The sequence below is a fragment of the Paroedura picta genome, chromosome 9 (genome assembly GCF_049243985.1).
Source record: "Paroedura picta isolate Pp20150507F chromosome 9, Ppicta_v3.0, whole genome shotgun sequence".
Classification (NCBI taxonomy): domain Eukaryota; kingdom Metazoa; phylum Chordata; class Lepidosauria; order Squamata; family Gekkonidae; genus Paroedura; species Paroedura picta.
In genome coordinates, this window is record NC_135377.1 from 19,251,633 (window position 1) to 19,271,990 (window position 20,358).

The following is a 20,358-nucleotide window of genomic DNA, read 5'->3' on the forward strand; positions in this document are numbered from 1 at the left end:
ATGCCATAATCATATATCAAGGTATCTGACTATCCACCATCACTATTTCCAGAGTCCCACTGAGAAAAGCAGACTCTGAAGTAAGCAAATAAAAATATTACTCTTAAAAGAAAAGTCTGCTGAAGGATTCAGTGACATACTGGCATTTCCCATCTTCAATCATTTATCTCCAGCAACAGCAACTCCGCATTTTTAAATCAAGAGTACAGCATCCAGACACACCACAAAGATATGGGAGTTAGAAACCAACAGGAACAGGAACCACTAACCTGTTTTAGCTAAACCACTTTAAACAAAATACAATTAGAAGGCCAATGATTCCTAATGGTGGCAACCTACAAATGTTGGAGGACATACAAGATTTTAGGTAGCCCCCTTCGCCAATTCCATGGCTTCCAACAGCAAGCATAGATAAGTGTTATGTTCATAAACACTAGATGCCTTCCCCAGTCTCTTGAATAATTCACAGAGAAACAAACTAGACTCAAACATAATATTAAATAGTTGGCCAATTGCCATAAGGCACAGAAGTCTCATTGAATGTGTACCTGAGATTTGTGTATTTATATACATAAATGAATCATGAATCATCATGAATATATTTATAAGAGTCAGGTTTTTTTTTTATGCTGCTTGCTATGAGCCTATTTGATACCTCACATCATCTCTGGGTTGTTGCCTGACTGAATTCTCCCTTCCACATGTTCATATAACCACAGCAGTTATGGAATGACTTTACCACACAGTTACAGTTACTGCCTCCCTCAAAGAGAGATGGGAAATCACCCACCAAGCTGCCCTCCTGACCTAGAGGGAGAATGACTTTAGCACAGGTCTATTCATCTTCCATAACAGTTAGTTTTACAAGTAAATAATGGTTTTGATGGAAAAACGTATAGCGGTGTTTTGTTTTCGTCTTAACATGTCCATTATCTGTGGGTTATCTGTGGGTTAGATTTTTGGCAATCTGCCAAAAATCATTGTTTTTTATGGGGAAAGCAGTATATAAGTATTTAAATTAATAAATGGTGGGGACATCCAGTGAGCCAACACAATTTAAGGGTCAGAGTGTCAAACTAATATCTGGGAGACACTGGTTCAAATTTCTAGTGTGCCATGGAAGCTCAATGGGTGACTTTGGGTCAATTACAACCTAACCTACCTCACAGAGTGGTTGTTATAGCAAAAATGTGATGGTAAATTATATTCTAAGCCACTCTAGATCCTCATTAAGAAAAGAGGAAGGTGTAAGTAGTGTTGTATAGTGACAGTTCAGAATTCAGCCCTGACTGAGAGTAGTTTAGCAGAGACAGGAGAACTGGAGGAAAGCTGGAACGGATGTTTGAGAAATAGGCAGATTCCCATTTGGGCCAAAGAAAAGGGCCAGATCTTCTAGTGAGATCTTCCCAGTCAATCAGGGAGTTAGGTCCGAAGATTGCAGAGTTCACTGGTCTGGTGTGGCTAAAAATTGTCTCTAGAAACCAAAACTGTCAATGAAGGTGTACTAAAGTAGTTGTGAAAACTCTGGAACAACAGCCGCTCAACATAAAGATGTAAGTCACTGTGAAAAACTTAAGAAACTCTCATTAGCCTGAAACATAAGAACTAAAGTCTGGACATGTATTGGTTTTACCTCAGAGTTATCTATACCAAGTTACCTCAGAAACTTTCAAGCCCTCATTTCTCTCTGAGTAAAAATACTGTTATTTTTGAATTTCAAAACCTCTCGAGTGCCATTAAAGTTGTTTTAAGAAAGGGAAATCCTGATCCTTCCCTCAAGTTGCTGGGCTGAGCCATCAGCCAAAATACCATACTGTGACAGGGTGAAACAGGAAAGAACATTACTAGGGCAGCTCTATCATTAAAAGGAAAAAAACTGAGAAAAAAACCTAACCTCTGAGGGAGGGAAATGGTCTGGGGGGGCATCCTAGTATCACAAGGCTCAATGAACTTTCCATAGTCTCGGCGCTGACCGAGTTGGAGAAAATAATAAGGCAGCAACGGAATGAATTACCTGTGTGTGTGTGTGAATGACCTGAGAGCACGTGAGGGGATGCCCTGAATGGCCCTGTCCCTCTTTAGCAGAAGAAGCAGAGGGAGCCGAACTGCGGGTCTCCAGATGTCAATGAACTACAACTCCCATGAGACCTTGCCAGGGTCTCATGGGAATTGTAGTTCATGGACATCTGAGGAGGCGCAGTTTGGCCGCCCCTGGATTTGACAGACAAAGCGAAGGGCCGGGAAGGAGCCCACTAATAGTAAGGTGCTTGGGGGCAGAACCCCCAGAACTTCAGACAGACCACCACCCCCCCAGCACCCAGGCAAGGCGAACCACGAGGCGCCGGCACGACCAGTGGCTTTCCCCCCCAGGCCTCCCGCTCGGTAAGGAGAACCAGAGGTCAGGGCTGGGGGAAGAGAGAAGCCTCCATCCATTTCCCCTTTCCCGGGCGAGGCACCCGTCGGCCCTGCGGAGCACGGGCGGCCCCCTGCCCTTCCCGCCCTGGCCCACACTTACCGGCGCCTGACGAGAGGGCAGGGGAGGAGGCGGAGGCTCGGGAAACGGCCGGCGCCGAGAAGGGCTCTTCCCCGTCACTGCGCCCCCATCCCCTCCGCGCACACAGCGACGCCCGCCGGAGAGTCACGTGAGGGCGGAGGGAAGGCGGGAGGAGAAGTCAGCTGACCAGGCACTTCCTCCTTCGGCACCCGGATGCATCGGGCGTTCTTCTGGGCGGAGGGAAAAGAGGAGCGCGGTGATTGGTGGAGGCCGGGAAGGGCGACGTTTGTGGCGGTGGCAGTTCGCAGCGCCGGCCGCTGGAGGCGGAGAGGAGTCTCTCCATTTTGCTGGCCGGAGCTCGGCTGCACAGCGCGAGGATGGGGCGGGAGGTGGAGAAAATCGGCCGGCGCGGACAGTTTTCCAGAGGGTGAGTCGCGCTCGTCTGTACGGCCGGTTGGGCTGCAGTTTGAGGCCTTTACGCTTGATTGGTGCGGGTGGGTTGCATGAGGAGAGCCCGCGTGGGGCAGTGGGCAAGAGCGGCGGCCTCTAATACGCCGACCCGCGTTGGGTTCCCCGCTCCTCCTCCACATGCAGCCGGCTGGGTGTCCTTAGGCTAGTCACAGTCCTGTTAGAGCTGTTCTCACCGAGCAGCAGCAGCCTCGCCTACCTCACGGGAAAACTGTGTGTAAACTGCTTTGAGATTCCTTCGGGTAGTGGAAAGAGGGTTATAGAAACCAAGTATTCATTTATTCCATTCATTCATTCTACTCTTTTTCTGGAATAACCGCCTAGCAAAATAAGCTGCATCAAAAAAAAAAAGGCGGGGCACGCTACAGAGTTCTCCCTGTTGGCAGAGTAATTAATACAGCCTCGGTGCGCAACGTGATTCAAGAGGAGCTAAAGGTTTATTTAAGAGTTAATATACTTGTTAGGAAAGAAGAGAGACAGAGAGAGTAGGACTGGGTGCAGCACTTCAGAAAAGAAGGGGGGAATTGCCCAGAGAGTAGCAATCTGGAAACACAAGGAATGACGCTCATCAGGAGAGAAGATGCTCTGACTTCACTATCCGATCTTATTGTCTTCTTGCTGCCCCCCTCAGGGTCTTCTGTTCTTTGTGCACCAGGTGTTGAATTTTCCAACATCCCTTAATGCTTTCACTGCAAAACTCAACTTTTGCCACATTTTGTTTTGCAATCATCCTTATTTATCATGTTTTACTTTATTTATTTTATTGGCTTTTCATGTAAATAAAATAAATCTTAGAGCCAAGGGGCACCATTGTTAGACTGTACTTAGGGCATCTGTTGGCCTTAATCCATCCCTGAGTGTGATATAGTGGTTTAGTGTGTTGGACTAATACCTGAGAAATTTAGGCTGAAATCACCATTCATGCAATAGAAGCTTGCTGGGTGACCTTAAGTCAGTCACAACTTGCAGAGCCCAGTGCTAAAGACCATGGGGTGTGGGTAGGAAAGAGGTGGACACATCTTTGACTCCACCTTCTCCAAAACCTATAGTTGTTATCTAACCATCTGTTGTTGATGAAGAGTAATTTTAATGGGTCCAAGGTGCTTTGAAAGTTGAATTGTGGACAGGGGTCAAATAGGGGCAATACTCCTCACAAATGGAAAGAAGCTTATCTATAGTCATAACAAAAGGGCTTGCCAGTACAAAAGTCTCACATCCATCTATAATTGTAGTAATTGACTGTTATAAACACCAGGATCAAAGAGCACAAAAACAGGCAATATACGACCGTAAAATGAAAGTCAACTGTACTAGCAACAGTGTGTACCCCAAACCAATGTTGCAAGTACACAGCAAGATGTACAGATTACATCTGATGGCAACACAATTCCTATGGAGAAGCAGGGCCAATGGGGGGTTCCATATGAGCTGTGATTTAAGCAGAGTACTGAACAGCTGCAAAACACCATCTCTGAAAGTGTCCCACACGCCAGTGTCACCTACCCATATTTACTCTGAAGCAAGATCTGTTGTGCTCAGTAGCACTTATTACCAAGAAAGTGGGTACTGCATTCACAATTGTCAGCCCTGGCTTTTTATTTACGATAGGGTGAATAAAGCTGCACAACACAGCCAGCCATCATAATCCTTGCTAGAAGCTGCAAAATGGACATGCAGCTTCTTTATTCTGCACAGGATGAAAAGGAGCCCAGAGATTGTTGAATTGAAGTCAGTCTAAAGGCCCACCGTTTTAGAAGAGTTGGTTCTTATATGTCGCTTTTCTCTACCAGGAGTTTCAAAGCAGCTTACAATTGTATTCCCTTCCTCTCACATGACAAGCACCCTGTGACTCTCCCCAGTTTATGACTGGGGATGTTCTTGAATCTCTCTTGGCTACTAAAAAGACAGGTTGGTGCAGCAGTTGCTAAGAGCATCAGTGTATCCTGTTTAAATAACTATAAATGTTATTTATAGTGCAAACCTAAATGAAGTGACACCTGTTCCTTTCTAACCTTACTGATTTCTTATCTGACCTGATCATGTTGATTTGTAGTCTTTAGGATGGATTACTGTAATACTTTCTATTTTCTTTAAAGATGACTAAAGGTCTTCCTCTTATAAAGGCTTTCCTTGCTTCCCAGATTGTGGCTGAAGGTATTTCTTCTGTTATTTATTTTGAAAATTCATGCAAATCTTTTTTGTAATCTCCACTTTTTTTGTTTTTTTTATTCCACTGCCAAAGCGCCTCTGCCAGGTTGCGGTTTACAGATATTTTGAGATTCTTTCATGAACTCAAGAATGAACTGCAGAAGAATCATGAAGAAATTATGGGAAAACTCGGATGTCTCCATAAGGAAATTCGAGAATTAGTGGAAGAAATATTTCCAAAAAATATTCAAGAAGGACTTAAAGAACAAACAACTGGATTATCAGATATTAAAGCAAAATTACAAGACCAAACACAAGAAAGCTTGAGCATTGAAAAGAAGCAAAAAGAAAATGATTTTCTGAATGAGAAAGCTGAGCAAAGAATTGAAACGTTGGAAACTCAAAGTAGATTGAATAATCTTCGTTTTCAAGGCATACCAGAAAATTTTGATCAACAAAATCTAGAAAAGAATTTCCGAGAATTACTTCAAAATTATATAAAGACACAAGGAGACTTTCCAGATATTGATCAGATATATAAATTCAAGATTTGCACAAAGGAATAAGTTACCATGAGATATACTGGTCTGTTTTTCACACAAGAAAACATGAGATGCTATATTAAAGAAGCAAAGAAAATTTCCACTTAAGATAGCAGCAGCAGAAGTACAGATCTTTCAGGACTTCTCTCTAAAGCTACTGCATTTCTACGGTGCACTATGTTTAATAATTATGGTTGCCAACAATTTGGAGGGAAAAAGTCCTGTGTCTATATCAGAGGCCTTTGCATATTTTCCTCTGTCCATCCACACACGTTACACACCTGCTAAAGGAGTGGGATATTTTTTGCTCCAAGTTGTTGGTAACCTTAAATCATTGCAGTGACACAGTCGAAATATATACCTTTTAGTAAGTTGGATTCCAACTTACTTTCACTACCAGTATATCATTTAGCCTGGTATGACTCTATATAGATTGTGTTGCTATGCTTATCAACTCAGATCAGCTAGTAACCTGCATTAAAATGTATCGCTGGATACAGCAATGTTATGTGGCACTTCAGATAAATGTGCATGAACATTTTCCTGAATAAAATGGGACTTAACTGTTTAGGCTTGTTCTTTTGCTACTCCAAAGAAGCTCAACCATTATTAAGAGATTGCTGTATCAGTGAACGTTCAAATAAGGATTGCCCAGGATTTGGATGTTACTGCACTCTATGCATCTCGGTACTATGCCCTAGTCCAGTGATTCCCATGTGATGAGGAATTCAGACCAGCACATTTGTGGTCATATAAGTTGCGTGATGAAGTTGACAAATGTTGGTAGACTTGCAGAAATGACAACTTCCCAATAAGCATATAGAATCATAGATCATCTAGTCCAACCCCCTGCACAATGCAGGAAACACCTGCCCACTGAAAGTGACCTCAACTCCATTGGCATTTCCCTGAGTATACAAGAAAGGGGCACAGAGCCAGGGCCACAGCCTTTCCTGCTCTTCCACTCACAATCTGCCTAAATTCACAGCATCAGCATTTCTGTCAGATGGCTATCTAACCTCTGCTTAAGAAGGAGAAGCCCTGAATGCCTGGTGGACTGCTTGAGTCTCCAGGGCATGCTATACACTCTCCCAATAAATTGAAACTGAGCTGTCCCTCCCAACCCTTTAATCCTCTGGTTCTAAATCTTCTTTTTATGTGATGAGTGTCATCAACATGTATAACCTAACCTACCTCACAGGGTAGGTAGGAGAAGAATGATGTAAGCGGCTTTGAGTCCCCATTGGGGAGAAAAAGCAGGATATGAATAAATTAAATTAACAATTTACCTCCCCTCCAGGCCAAGATAAACTCCGCTTGCCTCTTTCCATACATTAAGCTTCTATTAAAGGGACAGGATATTTTTCGCCAGGCCAGTTGGCAACCCTATGGAAACATCCCAAGCAACATTTGGGGGTGTACCATGGGTCTTGCTTTCTGAGGAGACCTTAGGATTGCTTCATCCAATATCCTGTTGCAGATGATAGCAGTTTTTGAGGAAATGGGGAAAAGACCAAAGTTGTACGCAAAAGGAAGGAGAGGGCGTCACTTCCTGAGCCTTAATGGGCCACAAAGGAGACCTCATAAAATAAACGTGACATACATAACAACAGAGTTTCAAAGGTTAATAAACAATCCTAAATGTATCACGTGCATCCTGCAGGAATTTATGGGACATTACACCGACCTAATGACTTCAGGAGTGCTTGCCAAGGACTGGTGATTGTGGATACTGCCTTTTAACAAGCTATACTCATGTTAAAGTTTCACAGCAGTCTCTTCCTGTAAGTAGAATTGCCGCCTTTTTTCCTTCACTCTGCTCCCGTGGCTTTAGTAGCAGTTTGGGAATGCTATCATGAAGACTTGAAACCTAGGCATGTTACTTTCATAATATTATGTATTCTGTGCGGTACACCTGCTTAAACATGCACACACATATTTATTTATTTATTATATTTATATACTGCCCTCCCCAAAGGCTCAGGGCGGTTTACAGGGAACAGGAAAAAAAAGATACAGATATAAAACCATAAGCATTCTCAATGCGGTCCCTATCTGGATACTTAAATCCAGATATTGGAGAAAAGAACAGACAACACAAATCTCTACAAACCTGTGAAAGGCCCCAGATTTGCTGAAAAATCCAAAGTCTTCAAAATGCACTCCCAATATTAGAAACAGTATCAGTAAAAGGCAGAGAAAGAGTGCAGGTTACTTTCCAGGGCAGTTTGGGATCAGGGCGAGGCCTGGCAGCAACTACCATGTAACTTGCATGACTCATTCAGACTCAGCTGCTTGCTCCCATTCAACAGCAGCCCTTGAAAGCCAGTGTGTTATAGTGGTTATAGGAGGGGTAGTCAAACTGCGTCCCTCCAGATGTCTATGGACTACAATTCCCATGAGGCCCTGCCAGCGAATGCATTCGCTGGCAGGGCCTCATGGGAATTGTAGTCCATAGACATCTGGAGGGACGCAGTTTGACTACCTCTGGATTAGTCTCCAACTAGGATCCGGGAGAATAGGCTTGAATCACCATACTGCTGTGGAAGCTCCCTGTGGCCTTAGCTCTTTACACGTTCTCAGCCCAACTGACCGCATAGAGGAGTTGTGTGGATACAATGGAGTAGTGGTCCCCGACCTTTCTCAGGTCAGGGACCGCCTCCGGAGTGAGGGAAGAGCCGACGGCCCGGGTGCTGCGAAAACGCACACGCGCAATTGCCGCGCATGCGTGTTTTCGCCCCCAGGTGGCGCTAATGCGCATATGCGGCCACTGCGCGTGCACGTTTTCGCCACTAGGGGCGCTAACGCGCATGCGCAGCAACAGCACCCATGCACGTTTGCATCACCACCATGCCGGTGGCTGCGCCTGCCTCTTTCCTTCCTTCTTGCTGCCGGTGGGGGAAGGCAGGCGTGGCTGGCTGCGGCCCAGTACCGTGGCCTTTGCGGCCCGCCACCGGGCCGCAGACCGGGGGTTGATGACCCCTGCAATGGAAGACGAGAGAATGAAGTAAGCTGCTTTTAGGTCTCTATTAAGGGAAGGGGTATAAATAAAGTAAAAAATAAAAGATGAGGATGGCTGGCAACCAGCAGCAGGGTAGACTCATGCAGGAATAAGGGAAATGGTGCTAAGCAAGTAGCATAACTTTGCTTCTGGAAAATACCAGAAATTACGTCAGAGTATTTGTGGAAAAGTGATGCTGAGCTGCTGGCAGGGTGCCATCAATTAACGGGAGGGCAGGAGTTCTCCCAGTAGGCAGATAAAAGTCGGTGGGTGGGAGGGAGAGAAGGAAGCAGGGGAGGGCGAGAACATGGAGGTTGCCAGGAGGAGGGGAGGGGGATGTGGTAGAGGAACGCAGGGGAAAGTGACCTCCCATGAGTACATTGCGTAACTGGGCTCTGCCAGCCCAATAGGCTCCACTGTTCAACTCAAGTCATAATTTTTCCATGTAGACTGGGGTGAGGGGAGACTGAAAACGGGGCAGATAAAAGTATGTTGGTGGGTGGGAAGCAGAAAAGCTGTGGGGCTTTCAGGAAAGGGAAAGAGGAAATAGTGAAGTTGGGGGGAGATGCAGGTCTCACACTACTGTGTGTTATATATGCATATGCCCATAGTTATAGAGTTGTAGGTACAAAAAGCGCTTTATGCTAAACAATATTTATTTTAAAATTCTTCCACAATTTCTGTGCTTGGTTACTACTGAACTCTATACAGTTGCTTGTCCTTGGGAGCAGTGGTGATGGCAAAAGGTTTTTTGTTCCAGCATAGAAGTCTAAAATAAATGACGGCTTCATAATAAGCTGCTTGCGAATGTTGCATTTATATTTTCAGATTTCATGCCATGGTGAAGGAAGCAGATACCTTCCATCTAAAAACATATATAATAATCCTAACTGCATTTACTGTCTTTATTTTACAGTCATTTAGGCCAAAATTTCAGATGCACTACTATACAATAGCAGTTTATAAAAAGAGAAGGTAATACATAAAGAAAGGTTAGAAATGTGTCAGCCGTAAAACTTAATAACCTTTAAAGCAGGGGTAGTCAACCTGTGGTCCTCCAGATGTTCACGGACTACAATTCCCATGAGCCCCTGTCAGCAAATGCTGGCAGGGGCAAATGGGAATTGTAGTCCATGAACATCTGGAGGACCACAGGTTGACTACCCCTGCTTTAAACCATTGAAAGTCAACATTTAAAAAAGCATTAAATACCATTGACTATTTTACAAAAACAAAATGATACATGAAAGCAGTAAAACTATTAAAACTGTTAAAATATAAAATTAAAAACAAGATTAAGAGACGTACCATAAAAGCTACTAACCAAAAAATTATAAGAAATTCTGTGGACCTATCTGTAAACCGCCCTGAGCCCTCGGGGATGGTGGTATATAAATATAATAAATAAATCAGTGACCCAATCTTTCCTAGTTCTTAAAGCTAGCCACACCTTTGTTAAAAAAACCTATTTGAATCCGATAGCAATAGCTGCGGGCAGTGCTTGCTCGGGCCGTGAGGGCATTCTATAAGCATTGCTACTAATGCACCTGTGCGAATATGATTATACAGTTTGCACTCAAATAAGATGTGTTCTGTGGTCTCTACTTGACCCTCGTTGCAGATACAGAGCCGATCCTTGAGAGGGAGTCCATCAAATTTCCCACTCAACTAAGTAGAGGGTAGGGCATTGTCACGAAGGAGGGTAAAGGATCTCCTGTGCTTTTTTAAGATACTGCATCAGGGTATTCCTGTTTAAAATATCTTTCCTAAAAAGTGGCTCCTGAATATTGTTGAGATCATGTTGTCTCTCTACTTCTATCACTTTTATCTTAACAAGATCTATAGGCTTGTCGTAACCCATAGACCAGGGGTAGTCAAACTGCAGCCCTCCAGATGTTCATGGACTACAATTCTCATGGGAATTGTAGTCCATGGACATTTGGAAGGCCGCAGTTTGACTACGCCTGCCATAGACAAAAACAATTGATATGAGAGACCATAATAGCACAACTTTTTAGTGAGTGAAATTTATCACGGTGCGATGAATGTGTCTGTCACTATTAGACTTGCAAGACCTTGCTGTTGGAAAAGTAATTTTGGCCAGAATGCAAAATTAGCTATCCAAAGCCTGGTAAGAATGTTGACCATACCCGTCTCAATCCTAACTGTATTTCATATGCACACACACACACACACACAAGCAAAGGATTCCCTTTATGTGCCAATAAACAATCTCAAATGTCACATAGTAGAGAGTATCTGGAAACACACAGATGGACAGGAAGCAAATGAAATGGAGAAGTAAAGGGCACTTGCCAGATCAATGCTGGGAAGATAAGAGGGAGAATCCGGTTTAGAGGAGGCAGGGCTAACAGAAGGAAACACACAAGACTGGAAAGGAATTCCAGGCATGCAACAGGTGCAAGGCAGAAGTTCACAGCAGAGAGAACAAGGAGAAACAAAAATTCAAAACATTGTAGATCCATGAATGCTGTCTTGAGGGCAGCCAACACTTCCTCTGAGGTGGTTTGGCTGAAATGTGAAGAAAACTCCCTATATGGCTTCTGATCAGTAATAACTCAGTTCTCTCTGGAAATGAAAAGAACTGAGATTAATACTTAAAAATCTTACAATGTTATAACTGGCATTTAGCTAAATAGATGAAAAACCTGCATTTACACCTTCTTCAGTCCATTAAATGGCCTTAGAGGGCTGTTACTCTGTGTAGGATTGCACTGTTAATGCCATAGGAACACTGGTTAACTTATAAGGAGTGTGCCTCACATCAGCCATCTAATGCTAGTGGGGACGTTGATATCTGGGGGACATCCAGGGACATTCCCTGTCCTAACAGGGAATTGGTCAATTACTGAGAGGGAACCTAGCTGTGATTTAACTTTAACAAATAGAGCCAGGCTGTCAGTTTAGACTGAGAATAACTGGCCCAAGGTCACCCAAGGGACTTCCATGGCAGAGCCAAGATTCAAACCCAGGTCTCCCATAGTCAGCTCTCTGACTCTCCATTTGAGCCCAGCACTTCTTTTTTCTTGTAGAAATTAAACACAAGACTGGTCCTATTTGACAGTTGTCCATAACTGAGATGTGGTTGTGTAAGTTCTGCTGCCGCTGTTACCATTTCTGCTCAGTGCAACAATGGGAACTATGTACATAGTTTAAATTGCAGTAGTCAAAGTATCTTGGATCTCTTTCACCAGCCCTCCCTATTTTTAGATATTAGAACAATCTGAATTTGGCAGGCCATAATCCCAGTTTCGATAGGAAACTAATCATTCAGCGTGATTCAAATTTTTTAGAAGTTGTGCTGAATGAGTGAGTGAGCTTCTGAAATTCCTACTTTCAATTGTGGCAAAGTCGGTTCTGAAGGCACCGTAATGCAGATGCAGCAGCTGTGGATCTAGCTCCCTTTTCAAGTGGGGCCAAACAGGGTTTCAAATGGCATAAGCAGACTAAAGTTTCAAAGTACCACATGCCTGGAAGGACATTTTATTCTACCTAGCTAATTCCTAAAATATGATCTGCAATGAATGGCTAGTCAGATGAAGTCTTTCCAGTATGCTGTGTGTTTGAGCCGGACCATTGTTCATGCAAGAGTTTCCAGTCAATAAGATTAACAGTGCAATCCTAGACAATGTTACACCCTTCTAAATCCATTGAAATCAATAGGATTAGAAGGGTGTAACTCTTCAAAGGACTGCACTCTATAATACATTTGCTTGGAAGCAAGGTCCCTGGACTTCAGCAGGGCTTACTTTCTTTCAATAAATATTTTAAGGCTCAACTTTAGTCTAAGGGATGTACTAAGGGGAGCTCAGAGGAAGGACACCTGCTTTGCACTTAGAAGGTCCCAATTTAATCCCCAGGTATCTCCAGGTAAAAGAACCAGACAGTAGGTGATGTGAAAGATCTCTTCCTAATACCTTGGAGAGCTGCTGATAATCTGAGTAGACACTGACTTTGATGGACCATTGGTTTGATTAAATATAAGGCCACTTCATGTGTGCATGTGTAACAGGCACCAACTAGTGCACTTATTAATATTAGCTTGTAACATCCAAAAGTTTCATTCGGTTTGCACAGGAATTCAGTAAAAACAAATGTAATTCCCTGGATATGAACTGCAAGTTGTCTTCTGCAACCAATATGTTATTTATGAGAAGCTAATTTCTGGAAAAAGAGTGCTTCATAACCTGGAAATGTGGTGTAAAAAAGGAGGTTTATAGGCATGCACACAATGTATTTTTGCCATCCCTCTAATCTCTTTGATGTCTCTTTCTAGGACCCCAAAATGGAAAGGAACTTCTGTATTCCTGATAATGTCCTGGACAGAATTGGCTACTCCTGATTAAGACTATGCACAATTACCTGTTTCATTTCTGCTTGCTTTTAAAACTTGATTCAGTATTTATTATTCATTATTATAACTTAATTCAAATCTGAAAATATATGTAAATAATTATTAAAAAACCCAGACACACTAAATCTTAAGGATTGTATTGCTAATTAGCCCATAGCTGTTAGCCAGCGTACTGAACATTAGTATAATAATTCATAACAAATCCATTGTTTTTTTGTTCATAGAGTTTTTGATTGGCATGAACACCCTCTAGACAGATGTTTTTACTACAAATATTATATATTGCTTTTCATTATTGATTTGCACCCACAGAGTGAGGGGCCATGCAGGAGGGCCCAGATATGTGGAGCCCAGACCGTGGATGGCCTTAAAGTTCAAAACCAGAACCTTAAACCTGATCCAGAATGCCACTGATAGGTTTACAGGGAACCTATCAGCAAAGCTGGCCACTCTACTGCTCAGCCCCAATTCCAAACCATTTATGAACAAATTAAATAGTACTGGTTCCAATACTGCTCATTGTAGGACCCTGCTGCTTGTTTCCCCCCATTGGAAATGCTGTTCATTTATTCCTGCTCTTAGCTTCCTGTTGTTCATTGAGTTTTTAACTCCTATAAGGACCAGTGTTTTAGTAAATGAACTTTAATTAATGAATAATGATGAAAACATTTACCAAATTCCAAGTAGGATCAGGCTAAATATGTCAAGTTTATCTTTTTATCTTGAGATATTTCCCCACGAGGGTCTTCAGTGCTATACAATCGATATGCTGCTAATTCTTCTAGGAATGTTCTGACACTGTGATCCATACTAAAAATACATAAGTGGATGCCACAATACTGGTGTATCATGAACATGTTGGCAGTGGCCCTCATTACCTGTAGGTTTTCTGCAAAGACATGGCTACAAATACAGCGGTATGTAACTTTTTTCAAAGACCAACTTATAGTATGAAAAAAACTCTTGGTATGGATTATGTATTACTAACTCCCTATGAGTGCATGATTAATAGCTTTATTATTTCCAGCAATTTCATTCCAAAGCTAACAAAATAATCACAGCACTTACTTGCTATTACAAAAGTTTATTCATCTGCCATTGTGCCTTAATGCGTTAATAAAAATAAATCCTGCACCACCACACTTCTCTGCAAGAATTGAAATTAAAACATGGCAAATACTAATGGAAGAAGGCTGCATTCAAGGCAGATGGTGGGAAAAACTACATAGCCAACCTGATCACTGCCCATGTCAAGAAATGCTTCATGAAGAAGGCACAATCATGACCCAAATAGGCAAGGCACATATATGAATGGCTAATAATTAAACTGTTGACCCAGCACTACAACTCTATCTGAAGCTGAAGGAAATCATTCCAAATTTAAAAACTATGGAAGCACAAAGGGGAGAAATGTGGGAATACAGTGGTTTGAGAACAGCATTGTTTGGATTCTTCTCAATGACCGTTTATGCACTGGAGGTTTCATGCTGGGCTGCAGGCTAGAGTTTTAGTTGTAGCAGGTTGCTCCATCTCTTCCTGCACCTACACAGGGGAGCATTTGGCCCAGTGCACCTCATCTACCCCCGATTTGTGCGGGAGCTGGGGCAGTGAAGTTCCCAGTGCATAAACGGTCAATGTGAGCAAATGGTGTCAACTCTAGAGAAAGTGGCTTCCAGTGGAAACACTTTGAGTCTGGAAGAAAAGCCAAATTAATATGTAGCCAAAAAGTGGCTAACGTTGAGTGCATATCCAGCTATAATGTGCAGCAACATGAAATGTTCCAATAAAATTTACAGCAACCAGAGGGTGTTTCATGTTGTTACTTAATAAATTGTCCTGCCTGAAATTATTCTGTTTAAAAAGATGTTTGTCTAGCTGCCAGCTGGCAGCTAACGACTTGCTGAATTTTTGCCTTCTGCAGATCAAATTATGCAATCACCTTACACTTGTACAACCTCACAGTAAGTAATTCAGAACAAGTAAAACAAGAGTTTCCATCCTGACCTATGAAGAAAGAGATGTGGAATTATTGAGCACAGTGGGCGACATGGGCAGAGGTGGCCAAAACCAAGATCATATTTTTCCTTTCAAAGTAAGGAACATAGAAGCATAGAGCTGGAAGGCACGCCAAGGGTCATCTAGTCCAAACCCTCTGCACAATGCAGGAAATTCACAGCTCCCTCCCTCCCAACTCCTCAGTGATCTGTGTTCTATGCCTTGAGGAGGCAAAAAACCTTCAGGATACCTGGGCCAATACATCCTTGGAGGGAAATTCCTTCCTGACTCCAAACTAGTGATCAGCATTAACCTGGCCATATAAGAAAGGGCCCCAAGATCATCCCTTCCCTTTGACAGAAGATTATCGCGTCACTCACTGTGGTTCCAATCCTATATATTGACATTAGAAGTCCATTATTCAAATGTCACTAAATATAACTTCAGAAAAACTATAATTTATGTAAACTTTGAGATTGTATATCATATCAAATAAAGGTTGAGAGACAATATAGGAGTAAAATATTTTGATGAACACTATCCTACTGCTATCTGAAGATAAAGCATTACTGTTTCTACAATAATCTTTTTTAAGGTATCATGTTTTCTTTAATTTGATAAGGATGTCTGGTGTTATACTGAGAAAAAGCATTTCTAACACAATTTGAAATAATTTGCAATTTGTCTTAGTTTAACAGCAGATTTGCTAAGGGCAGGAAAATAAGTTAATGCTTTGAAAAGAATGATCCTTTTGTAGTAAATAATCTAGCATGTCAGCTGAATAAATAGAACTAAAGTTTCATCATCCTTGGCTCTCCCTAAATTCATTTATAATCAGAAGGCGGCCTTTCAAATCCAAAAATCTACACTGGTTCTAGAAATGCATGACTTCGAAAGTATCTCTGATTATTTTATTTTCAAGACTGGTGTTGAGGAAGACAGAGATTAATTGTTAATTTCTCTTTCCCCCTCAATAGGAAGGCTAGGGAAAAGAAAAAAAACTATTATGAGAAAAAAAAATTCTATAAAGCTTACCCCCCGCAAGTCTTCTTGTTGTTCTCTTTGGTCCACTGTTGTATACATTGTCCTCTTGTTAGCACAAAGCAATAACTGTGAGTACACATACTAGGGCACATCATCCTGAGGTTGTCCAGTCTTCTATCAGTGCTGTGAAAAGAAGTCAACACCTGAGAAATGCAGAAGTTTTACTTTAGTTGATCCATTCATTGTCATCACTCAGTGCTAGAGGTTAGCCATCAGCATGGAGCCCAGCTGGTTCATTCCTCATCAGCTCCACCTACTTCAAATCCAGTCTCTAGGTCAGCTTAGTCCCTTCCCTAAGTCCTTGTAGCTCTTACCTCAGGCCACAGCAGGAGCACCCTTCCTGCAGGCTTAGGCCATGAGGAACTCCCCAGGTCTAGAGTAGGAGTTACTCACTGCACCCTCATTCAGGAATGTTACATATCTGGTCCATGAGAAGCGTGGTTCTTTCCAGACTGTAGAGTTTGTTTGGCTTGTCTCTTTCCTCTTACTCCTAGATGGTCCCAGCCAACTACTTCCTCCTTCCTCTCTCTCAGCTGGACTTGCCTTTTGGTGCTTGCTCTTGAGTAGGTTTTTTCTCCCAAGGAGACCTTTATATCAGAGGAGGCTCTACTTAGGGTAACCAGCCTCCAAGTGGGGACTGGGGATCTCCTGGAACTATAACTGATCTCCAGTCAACAGAGTTCAGTTCCACTGGAGAAAATGGCTGCTTTGGAGGGTGGACTCTTGTGGCATAATATAACAATGAGATCCCTCCCCTCCCAAGTCCCACTCTCCCCTGGCTCCATCCTCTAAATATCCAGGTATTTCCCAACTCTGAATTAGCCACCCTACTCTACCAAGACTTAGTACTGGGTGTCCTTTATTATTCTGCTTCTCCACCCCTACATAAAGATGATAGATAGATAGATAGATAGATAGATAGATAGATAGATAGATAGATAGATAGATAGATAGATAGATAGATAGATAGATAGAGTGTCCTTCCCTTTGCCCAATAGCTGTGCTGCAGGTGGGGCTAGAACTGTTCCCCTGTTCCAGCCCTGATTTCCCAGAGCTAGAGCATCCAGGGTTGTGAGGGTACAGTGTTTTCCTATTGCTGTGGGAATGTGCTTTAAGAGTAATCCTGTCTTATTCACACACATCATAAATCATGGAAACATCATGCTGAAAATCTCTGGAACCATTTCTGCATGCTTTTCCAGTGATGATAACTGCTTTTCCATGTGCTGAATAAAGCTGGCAATAAATTAATAATTCCAATCTTGGTTGTTTCATTATCTATGTGATTCTGAATTGCAGAATGATATTAATAGAGAAGACTTTCATGACGCTTTGGTTTCTTACGTTCAAAGAAATATGTAGAACGAAGGTAAATAGTCCATAATTCCGCTCTTTTTATTTTATTCATTTGATTCATTTATACCCCACCTCTCACCCCAACAGGGATATGAGGTGGCTTACACTGTTCTCTCCTCCATCTTATCCACACAATAGCCCTGTGAGATAGGACAGGTTAAGAGTGTGTACTGGCCCAAAGCCACCCAGCAAACTTCTATGGCAGAGTGGGAATTTGAAACTGACTCTCCCAGATTCGAGTCCAACAGTTCTAACCAATATACTATATTGAATAAATTCCAGACTTTTATTTAAAAGTTTTTACAGTACCGGTGTGGAGTAATGAAAATAAACTCCACACTACTAAGTAAGTACATAGTATGGAGATTATCTTATTACTTATTTTAAATTATGACTCTCTTGCAACTCTCATCCAAGTTGGTTCTTCAGGGGGCTTACAGCAAAACTAGATACAACAATTAAGAAGGAGAAGAAGAGTTGGTTCTCATATGCTACTTTTCTCGACCTGAAAGAGTCTCAAAGCGGCTTATAGTCACCTTCCCTTTCCTCTCCCCACAACAGACACCCTGTGAGGTGGGTGAGGCTGAGAGAGGTCTGATATTACTGCTTGGTCAGAACAGCTTTATCAGTGCATGGTCACACAGGTGGTTGCATGCAGGGGAGCATGGAATCAAACCCGGCTCACCAGATTAGAAGTCCACACTCCTAACCACTACCCCAAGCTGGCTCTTAAAACAATTATTAACTAAAACACATAAAACAGGGCCTCCAAGATGGAGCTCTTCTGCCAAGCCTACGGTTGAGCCCAGTGGAAATACAGCTGGAACATCTGATCTGGGCCTCTCTCACCCTTTCCTCCCCCTCTTTCCCCCCCCCCCCCATGGGGCCGATATTAACACTGATCAATATGCAGCACACAAACTGATGCTTTTAAACTGTTTTATGCAGTTCAATGTTTTAACTATATGCTACTGAATATTTGCGTACTTTGATTTTTATACTAATTCTGTTTCATGTCACATATGTGTTGTGCACTACCCCTCGTGATTCTGACATGAAGGGCAGTATAGAAGCTTTAAAATAAATAAATACATAAAATATAAGCAAGTGAATAATTTTCCATATCTATATTTGTTTAGAGACTTCAGAATACGTTTTACCTTGAACATATGGAATCTCCAAGGATATATAATGGCAATGCTTTGAATCAAAGCTCTTCAGATAGGTTTCTCGTTTCGGTGTCCTCTCTTGAGGTTGTCCATGTGGGAACAGTTCAATCACAGCTTTTTATAAGCATCTAGGAATGCATGGATGGAATTTCAGAGCAGTAATTCCCTCTTTCATATTCAAGTAAAAAGAAGCATATCAATATCACATCCAAGCGAAGGACAAAAAATGACAAGACAGAGATATAAAGAACTTCCAAGTATGTGTTTGGATGTCTGTGGTGTTGGAAAATAACAAGTGTGGATTACTCGTCAGCAAAAGATATTATAATCCAGGGGTAGTCAACCTGTGGCCCTCCAGATGTTCGTGGACTACAATTCCCATGAGCCTCTACCAGCAAATTCATTTACAGCAATTTACCTCCATCTGTGGAATTTTCCCCAAAAGAATCGTGTGACCAAATTTCAAGTTGACATTCTACAGGGAAAAAAGTATATAGTGATAATGCAGTAACGAAAGCTCTGTGGTTGGGTGAAGGGAATTTTGACTTTTAAAAGTTTACACCTTGAAATTTTCATTGGTCTCTGAGGTACTACTGGACTGTTTAATATCTCACTCAGAAGCTGGTCCCTTGTTTAGCCCTGCTGACCACCTAGGTATATTGATCCATGCTACCGTAACTTCCAGACTGGACTACTGAAATTCACTCTGTTTGGGTCTCCCTTTAAAAACCATTTTGAATCTCTAGTTAGTGCTAAACACAGCAACAAGACTTCTCCTTGTGGTCAGTGGAAAATATAATCCCAAATGCTGCATCAGCAGTATGGCTTACATGTTTCTTTTAGACCCAGTTCAAAGACTTGGTATCACCTTTAAAGCCCTTGGCTCAGAGCCCTCATTGTGAACTGCATCTTTAGGTATTCTCCCATGCGCCAGTGACACTCTTAAGATAGCCTCCTCCTTGCGGTACCCTCTCTTGAGTGTTCTTATGGGAACCGCTTAGTCATAGACTATCTCAGGAGTAGGTCTTGTTCCATGGGCCTACCAGTAGCTGATGTTCACTGGCAACTGGGAGGGAGTGAGGGCAGAATGAGTCCAGAAAGCAACCTCATTGGCTTAATTTATTTCAGAGGACACTGGGTAGAACATAAACAACTTAGGCAGATTTGGCTGTGGTTTGAATCTGCAATGTTTGTTTTTAATCTGTGACATTTTTTCATCTCTGTATTGTTAATGCTTGTTTTTAATATGTTTTTGCCTTGCATGTTTATTTTCATCTTCCTAATTAATCTGTTTTTTGCATTCCTGAAACTTGTTGCCACATCATTACCTGCCTTGAACTTAAGGAGAAAAGGCAGAATGTAAATGTCACACAAATTTCAGAAATGATTGCATTGTTTCAAAATCAACAAAAACATTGTTTACCACTTCTTATTATTTGACACAAGTGCATTGCTCTTATTTGACACATAAAATTGCATAGACATTTAATGCATGGGATATAAGTAACAGTGTTTAAATTTATTCTATGATTTCAGCACGCTGGGTATAATGTCGTTGTGATTGTATGCACTCCCAGTCGCTACCTACAAAGAAAAAAAACTGTCATTATAAATTGGATATAAATACTGTGACACATTTTAACTGTATTTTCACATACAGCTGTGCTCCACAATGTGAAATAAATAACGTTTTTCGACATGGAATTGTTTGAGAAGAACAATATCTGACATTTTCATTTATAAGAAGTTACATACCAAGAGAGAGA

General features: G+C 42.0%; 1 protein-coding gene and 1 long non-coding RNA gene across 4 annotated transcripts in view; one reads left to right on the top strand and one right to left on the bottom strand.

Annotated features, from left to right (window-relative positions):
- ATP6V1C1 (ATPase H+ transporting V1 subunit C1) overlaps positions 1 to 16,188 on the bottom strand; it is a 40,846-nt gene extending 24,658 nt beyond the window's left edge. Inside the window, exon 1 of one of the 2 annotated variants that reach the window (XM_077351751.1) lies at positions 16,059 to 16,188. The gene's annotated coding sequence lies outside the window, so the exon portion shown is untranslated. Of the gene's footprint in view, positions 1 to 2,515; positions 2,671 to 16,058 lie in introns of those variants that run through there. The other variant, XM_077351750.1, reaches the window with a different exon arrangement.
- Positions 2,721 to 20,296, top strand: LOC143844514 (uncharacterized). Of its 2 annotated transcripts, XR_013234008.1 has the most exons (5): positions 2,721 to 2,921; positions 5,205 to 7,436; positions 12,951 to 13,945; positions 17,367 to 17,436; positions 18,563 to 20,296. It is a non-coding gene; the product is annotated as an uncharacterized LOC143844514 (long non-coding RNA). The 2 variants fall into 2 exon arrangements; XR_013234007.1 differs by having other exon boundaries at positions 12,951 to 17,436.
- The last annotated feature ends 62 nt before the right edge of the window (positions 20,297 to 20,358 follow it).